The sequence below is a fragment of the Xenopus laevis genome, chromosome 8S, assembly GCF_017654675.1.
Source record: "Xenopus laevis strain J_2021 chromosome 8S, Xenopus_laevis_v10.1, whole genome shotgun sequence".
Lineage (NCBI taxonomy): Eukaryota > Metazoa > Chordata > Amphibia > Anura > Pipidae > Xenopus > Xenopus laevis.
Genome location: NC_054386.1, coordinates 3,137,436 through 3,147,176, shown reverse-complemented (window position 1 = coordinate 3,147,176; position 9,741 = coordinate 3,137,436).

Genomic DNA, 9,741 nt, shown 5'->3' with positions numbered 1-9,741 from the left:
ATTTTATTTTGCCCTACACATGTGCCCACTGTATAGGTAAGTTGTCATGAGTCAGGAAATGTAGGGGGGAAGGAGGGGAGCCCCAAAAAAAAAATCGATCTTTTTCAGCCTATCACCCATAATATAGAAAAAACGCCAGTGTTTTTTGGGACTTAGAAAAATTTTTAACTTTTTTTGAAGAAATCCCTATCTACTCTATTGCACTTTGCCTGGTCTGAGGTGGTGAAGGAAGTCTAGCGTAAAAGGTAGCGTTCAGTACAATGCGCGCGTTAGTGAATTTGCATAGTTACGTCAATTGCGCAAATTCGCCAGGCGTAAGGGTGCGAAGTAACAATAGCGAATTTACGCCAGCGTCCGTTAGTGAATTTGCGAAGTAACGAAAATGCCCAACGCTAGCGAATTGACGCTAGCGTTAGGCGCTTTGGCGCATAGTGAATTTGCCCCAATGTGTCTGGGCATAGCCCAGTTGGAATGGGGCATATAATTAAAGGGTCTGGAAGCTACAGTTGGGATTATTAGATGTAACTTTAGGATGGAACTGCTTTCTGGCAGGCTGTTGTTTCTCCTACTCAATGTAACTGAATGTGTCTCAGTGGGACCTGGATTTTACTATTGAGTGTTGTTCTTAGATCTACCAGGCAGCTGTTATCTTGTGTTAGGGAGCTGCTATCTGGTTACCTTCCCATTGTTCTGTTGTTTGGCTGCTGGGGGGGAAAGGTAGGGGGTGATATCAGTCCAACTTGCAGTACAGCAGTAAAGAGTGATTGAAGTTTATCAGAGCACAAGTCACATGACTGGGGGCAGCTGGGAAACTGACAATATGTCTAGCCCCATGTCAGATTTTAAAATTAAATATAAAAAAAATCAGTTTGCTCTTTTGAGAAATGGATTTCAGTGCAGAATTCTGCTGGAGCAGCACTATTAACTGATGTGTTTTGAAGAAAAAAATCCCATGACAGTATCCCTTTAAAGATAAAAAGACACCAATACCATTTTTTAATCTTTGTACAAATGCTGTGAAAGTAGAATGTCATTAGAATTTAGCTCTGGTGGTAGAGCATTTCCTCTTCTTTATAGGGGCTCCCCTCTTCATGAAAACGGAACTGTGTTATTGGTAAACGGGCAGAGTTAAAGTGGATTCAAGTGGATTCATGGCACATTTATAGAGCAGTTTGGTTTATTGAACATTTTTCAGCATCTGGTTTTAGTGAGAAGGAATCTGTGCTGATTGTCCTTAGCTCTTAAGGTATATGGGGTGGTTGTGACATTGTGTCTTAGTGACTTTTTACAGTGACAAATTCTTATCAGAACTGAGAACTGCCTCTGGGGACAATTACAATCATATCCATATTGGCACGTGTGAGACTGGACTAGTTCTCTGTGTTACACTGATGATCTATTCCGTTGTGCCACAGCTAATAATTCTCATAGTTCCACCTCTCACCCCCAAACTTCTCACCAACTGGTGGTTTCCATTTAAGGGAAGATGAAACAATTATCTGTGGTGGCTTATCAGGCATTTTTTGAAAAATAAAATGTCTTCAAATTATCTGGGTTTCTTAAATGTTTAAATTGAGAGAAGAATCCTAGACGAGTAACACACAAGCACCAGCTGTTGTTTTTGGGACACAAATGAAAGAAGCTCAAGCAGAAAATTCTCAGATAAAATGATAACAGGATACGCTTTGTGCCAGGAGATCACAAGTGTCAAATAAACTCGTTAGGTTTTCTAGTTTGCGAAATGTTTTTTATAGCTTTTCTACCAACTGCAAAACATTCTGCTTTCATAGAAAAGTGTTACAGTGGGAGCTCTTGTACTGGTCTAATTAACCTTCTGCTTCTGCAAATGGCCCTGAAATGGGATATATTGGCGACCACTGGGGAAGCACAAGGGCTCTGCAGCATGGGACTCTGGAGTCTGGGGGCTGCCATCTTAGTGCTCCCCATACACCCGTCAGGCTCCTTCACATGTTGATGCTGCCGCCCCCACCCCCCTGCACCCAGTGCGTACCTTTTACTTTTTCTTTTGAGGCCATGATTGGGGGAGCACCATTAGTCTTAGGCGAGAAGCAGCCGGGTTTTTTCCTGCCGGCCCTGTACGACCTTGTTTATAGAAATTTATATTATAAAAAACACTTACATTAATTACCCAAACAGAACATATCAGCAAAGAATAAAACAAAACAACAAAAACTACAATAATCCAAATCCCTTAAACCCAACCATACCCGTAGAATCCATCTTTCTGTCCATAGGTAACATTCCAAAAACTCCCACCAAACCACCAATTCCAAAAGGCCAAACTTGCAAAGTCTTGTTTTTGTCCATACGGCGTTTATACCACCCCAATACAATATCAAGGGTAAATAAAAGTCTTGTTAAATTCAATCTCCCCTCTCAACTCCGTATCTGCATGATAACAGAACAGAACCCCAATATTTGCAGGACATATCTCCCCCTGTCCTCTGCTCTGTGCAATGTTACTGCCATCACCCTGAGGATAAAAGGAGAGCAGTTTCAGAGTGTGGGGGGCCATATTAATACAAGTACAACAGTTTCCATACAGCACATAACAAGAGGGCATGTATATGAAGGAGAAAGGTGCACCAACCTGTTTATAGGTCTAGTATGGATGCAAACATAAACTATTCCCAAATACAAGTAAATGTGCCCACTCAGCTTGTTCTAAATACTATGATTTTGTGCCAGCATGGTTTTATGTGTAATAGATCTTGTCAGACTAATTACATTTCTTTTTATGAGAAGGTGAGCAGGGACCTTGATTCTGGGATGGCAGTGGATGTGATTTACTTAGACTTTGCTAAAGCATTTGATACAGTGCCACACAAAAGGTTACTGGTTAAATGAAGGAATGTTGGTCTGGAACATAGTATTTGTACCTGGATAGAGAACTGGCTAAAAGATAGACTACAAAGAGTGGTGGTAAATGGAACATTTTCTAATTGGACCAGTGTTGTTAGTGGAGTACCGCAGGGCTCTGTACTAGGTCCCTTGCTTTTCAACTTGTTTATTAATGACCTGGAGGTGGCCATTGAAAGTACTGTTTCTATTTGTGCAGATGAGACTAAATTGTGCAGAACTATAGGTTCCATGCAGGGTGCTGCCACTTTGCACAGTGATTTGTCTAAACTGGGAAACTGGGCAGCAAACTGAAATGAGGTTCAATGTTGATAAATGCAGGTTATGCACTTTGGCAAAAATAATATAAATGCAAGTTCTACACTAAATGGCAGTGTGTTGGGAGTTTCCTTAAATGAGAAGGATCTTGGGGTCTTTGTAGATAACAAGTTGTCTAATTCTGGGCAGTGTCATTCTGTGGCTACTAAAGCAAATAAAGTTCTTGTATAAAAAAGGGCATTAACTCAAGGGATGAAACATAATTGTGTCTCTTTATAGGTCCCTGGTGAGGCCTCATCTGGAGTATGGGGGCAGTTTTGGACTCCAGTCCTTAAGAGGGATATAAATGAGCTGGAGAGAGTGCAGAGACTAAGTGCAACTAAACTGGTTAGAGGGAGGGAAGAGTTAAATTATGAGGGGAGACTGACAAGGTTGGGGTTGTTTTCTCTGGGGGAAAAAAGGTGCTTGTGAGGGGACATGATTAGACTTTACAAGTACATTAGAGGACATTATAGACAAATAGCAGGGGACCTTTTTACCCATAAAGAGAATCACGTACCAGAGGCCTCCCCTTCAGACTAGAGGAAAAGAAGTTTCATTTAAAGGAACAGAGTAGGGGGTTCATCACAGTGAGGACAGTGAGGTTGGGGAATGCACTGCCGGGTGATGATTCAGTTAATGACTATAAGAGGGACTTGGATGATTTCTTGGACAGACATAATACAAAGGCTATTGTGATACTAAACTCTATAGTTAGTATAGATATGGGTATATAGAATTTATGTGAGTGTATGGAGGGGTTGTGTGTATGGATGTACATAACCAATCTGGACCAGGCTAGTTGCAGGGTTTCTGTTGTGTCCATGGTTGCAAGTGACTTGTGTCAAGTGGATCAGATGCTAATTTGTATCCATGCTGGTGACTCATGTGCCGCTGCTACATTACCCGAGGTCCACAATTATGTTGAAACTCTGATCAAAAAAACATTTAACATTTTGGATTAAAAAAAAACCATGGCAATTGGTGCACAGAAATTGCACGTTTGTCTGTGTTCTACTTGCATGCAGCTGATTTCAAAGTATCTCCAAAGACATTTCCTAATTAATTACTAGAGACCTTCTACTAGCAAATTATGGATTTAGAAAGCAGCGCGTGCTTTAATGGCGCAGAACAAAGTTCTTCCTGTGCCTGAGAGATAAGACCTTAGTCTGTGAGTAAAGTTATCACATTACATACACATGTAGGGGCAAAAAAGCAGGGGATTGGCTTTTCTTCAGAAGAGAAAACAACCCCTGTGCCGTTAGGCTTATTAGAGTAATGTAACCCAGAGTAAGAATCAGGAACTTTGCTGCGTAAACTGCCTTTATTTGCAAAATCTGCCTAACAAAATGCTATTAACAGTTTAAAAGCCAATGGTGCCTGGGCTCAGTCAATCTGTAGCACATTGGCTAGTGCTTTTAAACCTCCCATAAATGCTCTTGACTGTAAGAAATCTGCATGAGGCCCAATATGGAAATGCTGAGAAAGCCATAAGGGTTATGTGATGACCATGAAAATAGCATGTCAGGCTTCAACACCCTTTTACTTGGCTGTAACTCACAGCAGAGTTTTCCTATTGTTACGATTCTCATTATTCTCACTGTGCTAGTGATAGCAAGCTGTTTTATTTAATACATCCGGCTTGATACCCTACACTGCAAATAGTGCCTGATAGAATAATTATAGCAGTACGAGGGTGCTGAACTTACTATCTGGTCATAGCCAGTGTTCAAGGAATCCTTCTTGCTGTACATGATTATGCCAAACTTTGCGCCATTTATTATTTGCGTTCAGGCAAAAAAAACTCCTCATTGACATTTTTGGCATTTTAATTAAACTCTGAACTTTTATTTTGTTGTCAGACATCAGCGGCACATGCTTTGCCGTGTTTTTATCATTCAACTCAGAGGCATAGTCCTGGTGCAGAATTCAGTCCAGAGTCCCCCTCCTGGTCCCTCCTGGTTGTTATCCTTTCCTATTATAGAATATTGATGATGACATATGATGTGGTGGTGGGTCCACGAAGGGGCAGATGTGACTTTGTGGGGGTGGAAAGGGCTAGCCATAAATTAAATTCAGTGAGAAGGGTTTTGGGATTGGGGCAGTTTTTTTTGGAATTATCCTATATACAAAAGAGGACTTATCCCCCTATCCCGTTGCACTGTAGAAAATTAAACACAATGTATTACAGTAAAAAGCAATAGTTTTTTTTGGGCCAACAACTGGGGATTACAAATTTACTAGTATGTATTTGCTGGTTTGCAATACCAGCCCCAGCCTTAGCTGCTATGTTACTGAATAGACCACTGAAATACCAGCCAGGTAGAAACTTTGCACTAATATGGTCACTAGCCCTGTGCCAGCTGTACGTAAAAGCTTGAATTATCTAATATTTGTCTTTTAGGCAAAGGCCATGAGAGTGAAAAGGTTGTGGGTTGGAAAACCTCTGAATCTCCATCTTGCGCTGTTGTTATTAACTCTCCAAGATGCCTGGCCCAGGGCAACCACATCTCTTGAAGAGCCCACAATCAGTCTGATAGCAAGGCTGGAATTGTCTCTGCAAAGTCACGTTTCCCTGCAGTGATAATGCTTAAAGAAACAGCCATAGTGTTGGCTTCTTGCCCAAGAACAGAATTTCCAGCATTACCACAGATCATTTAACCTGACAGCCTATCCTGATATTACCAGAATTTGTCAGCCCTCCATCCAACACTAACATTACACTGGCTGATAATATAATTGTGCATGAGATGATCACATGGAGCTATGTCCTATTAAAGAGCAGACGAAAGCTGCCATACATTGGGCTTTGTCTGAATAAGAATCTGTGTAGATAACACAATAGCCTTAATAGCAGGATACAGCACAAGAGGCTTCATATACATCAAATAATAGAAACTTTTCCATAAATCCACAGAAAACACATTATTCAGCCATTCTGTCATGGCACAGATGGCAATTCAGGACGAGGAGAACAAGATAGAATGGCACATTTCCTCTGAATAAGTTCTAATAAGCACCACATTTCTAATATATGAGGATGTAGCCATGGCCAGATGTATCTATAGGGGTCCAGTTAAAACTGCTTTAATTTCTCGCTGTATTCTGTTTTTACCTGTGATAGAAAGAAACACAGGTTTATTCATTAAATAGAATAAAGGATCAGTATGACACTGAATGACACTGTGATTTATCTGTTAATTTCCTCTTACACTCGGTTATTGTCCTGTGCCTTCCAACTGGCTGGAGCAATGGTTTATTCTGAGCCTTTATTAAAGAACAGAAATGAAATAGTGAGACAAGTTCCCATTATATGTGGAAGCAATAAGAACTCATGCCTTTCCCCCTGTATCACCGTTTCATGACTTATACATCACAAATACCTTGAGTTCAAATTTCCTCCCTATCTGCCAAAGAGCACCAGTGGGTAAACACCAAAGAACCATCCAGACCTAAACAATTGTTTCCCATGATGCTTCAGGTAGGGAGGCTCCAAATACAGGATTAGGTTCAGGAATTGGCCTTTTTCAGCAGGATTCAGATTTGGCAGAAGTAAAATACCTTGCCCAATTCTTAAGGGTGTTTGTTGACCTTCCAACATGTTTTTTTTGCAGATAGTTCATCAAAAATAAAGACTTTTTTTCAAATACTTTCTATTTTCTGCTTGTGACCAGGGGGTCAACAACCCTGTAAACTGTTTATTAATTATACGTTTCTTATCCCTGCTGAGGAGAATCCCTGAGTTTTATTAATCATGATGAACATTCAACTAATTTTGGAAAAACTGTAAAAAAACAAACAAACAAATTAAAGATGGAAAGCAATTGGTCTTTCTTTCTGGTGAAGAATCTGAAAACAACTGAGTTGAAAAAAAAGAGTTTTGAATGTGAACAACCCCTTTAAAATAACTTTTTGTCACAAAGGGCCCAGTGGGGCCCAAAACATTGCCAAACTTTGATGTCTACTTTGAGCCAATAAAATACTTTCTTTGCACTACAAATTAGGCCAGTGTGCTACATACTGTCATTACATTACTGCTCCTATATTTTTGGAGGGAGAATGAAGAACAACAGACTTTAGTCTTAATGAGGTTTGAAAAAAAGGAATATTTTAAATCTAATGTGAGTTTAATAATTAATACAAAACCTAAATCGCTGCCAGCTGTGATTTCCTTGGTTGTGATGCTTTAGATTCTCCTGGAGAATTACTAGATATCCAGTTCCATCTGGTGGTGAAATGTAGAGTTGTCAGTTCTTTTCTTTAATAAGAATCAGATGCCTTTTACTAACTATATACAGCGTATATGTTTATGAGTGTTTAATTCTGCATAAAGTGGGAAGAGCAGACAAATGTGTATTAACAGAGACCTTTTTTATCCAGCATGAGGGGCTAGGACAATCTACTGTTGGCAACTGTTTCAGGGACTTTCTTGATACGAGCCTAGAATAGAAATACAGTTCAGAGAAGCTGTGCCTGCTCAATCATAACTGAGTATATAGTGGGTCATGGAAAGTGACAGGGGACCATAGCTGAATCTGATACATTAATGTGTCATATGTTTCTTCTGGCTTGGCTTGGCCAACTCATTGGCCTCTTGCCCATGTCAGGGCCCTGTCAGTGATTTTTCCTGACCATACATAAACACCTCATGAGTTTTAACAGCTCACAGCTTAAACTCTACAAATGCTTGGCACTGGATACTGAGATCTTTGTATTTCAACTCTTTCTACTCTTTAAGGGCTATGGCACTGGGGTCTCTTGACTGCCACAATGTCTGCAGTGAGGAAAACATTCATAACTATAGATGTTTATTCATAAATACATTTTATCTGATGGAAAAATGAAAAGGTTGGTGACATAGTTATGCCTTGGACCTCATTTCTGAGGATACATTTCCCCCCTCCCCAAATTGCTGGATTTTTGACAGTTACATTTTTGCATTTAGTGAGTTGGACTGGGGATTTCAGAAAGACTGAGGAAAAGAGTAAGTAATCCAAAATACCTATTAAAAAGTGTATAACAGTAAGGACAAATATAAGCATGGAAATAAGCAACACTCTCTGAGACTATGGTTGCCACCTGGCCGGTATTTTACCAGATGACCAAAAACGATGGTTGATCCCAATGTTATTAATAGGGAATAAAGATAAATATATAGGAAGGTCAGTGATCCCAATGTTATTAATAGGGAATAAAGATAAATATATAGGAAGGTCAGTGATCCCAATGTTATTAATAGGGAATAAAGATAAATATATAGGAAGGCCAGTGATCCCAATGTTATTAATAGGGAATAAAGATAAATATATAGGAAGGTCAGTGATCCTAATGTTATTAATAGGGAATAAAGATAAATATATAGGAAGGTCAGTGATCCCAATGTTATTAATAGGGAATAAAGATAAATATATAGGAAGGCCAGTGATCCCAATGTTATTAATAGGGAATAAAGATAAATATATAGGAAGGCCAGTGATCCCAATGTTATTAATAGGGAATAAAGATAAATATATAGGAAGGTCAGTGATCCCAATGTTATTAATAGGGAATAAAGATAAATATATAGGAAGGCCAGTGATCCCAATGTTATTAATAGGGAATAAAGATAAATATATAGGAAGGTCAGTGATCCCAATGTTATTAATAGGGAATAAAGATAAATATATAGGAAGGTCAGTGATCCCAATGTTATTAATAGGGAATAAAGATAAATATATAGGAAGGTCAGTGATCCCAATGTTATTAATAGGGAATAAAGATAAATATATAGGAAGGTCAGCGATCCCAATGTTATTAATAGGGAATAAAGATAAATATATAGGAAGGTCAGTGATATGATCCCAATGTTATTAATAGGGAAAAATGATAAATATATAGGAAGGCCAGTATCATTTTGCAGATTGTAGAATTCCATGGTTAGGTTTGGTGGATATATTGACTGTTGCAAATTAATGCAATTAAAACTTTCAGCAGTTTCATCATTAATTAGAAAGTTGGATTTTCTAGGGAATAAACTTGAGCCTCTGTTTCTAAAACATGAATTGGGTTAAATGTCCACTTATCTTGCCATCAATCATTCTATAAATGGCCACACCAAATGGCCACCAGTACTGATCTTGTGTAGAAAACAAGCGTACAACTTTCCATTTAAAAAGATCGTTCTGCAATGGGTTTGTTTATGTCTGTAAATCTCATTCCTTGAGCAGACAGTAAAGCTGGACATGCATTCAGAGATTCACTCGTTTGGGAAGGATCTTGCCCCAAAAGTGGGTGATATCTGGCTGATCCGATGGTTGGGCCCAACACTCGGATTGAAAAAAAGGAGAATACGGACGGTCAGATCGAGAAACGCATAAAAGAACTGACTTGCAGCCAGATGTCGATCAGGGAAGCCCATTGGCCTTTGTATGGGGACCTTTAATTAGATTATCTAAGTAATTATTTTTCATTATCTATAGAGCACCAACAATGATTCTCAGCTCTGTGGAGCTTGCAATTAGAATTCCCAATCGTTACATCAGGAGACCATGAACATGCATGGATATGGGGTTTTACTTCAACTGT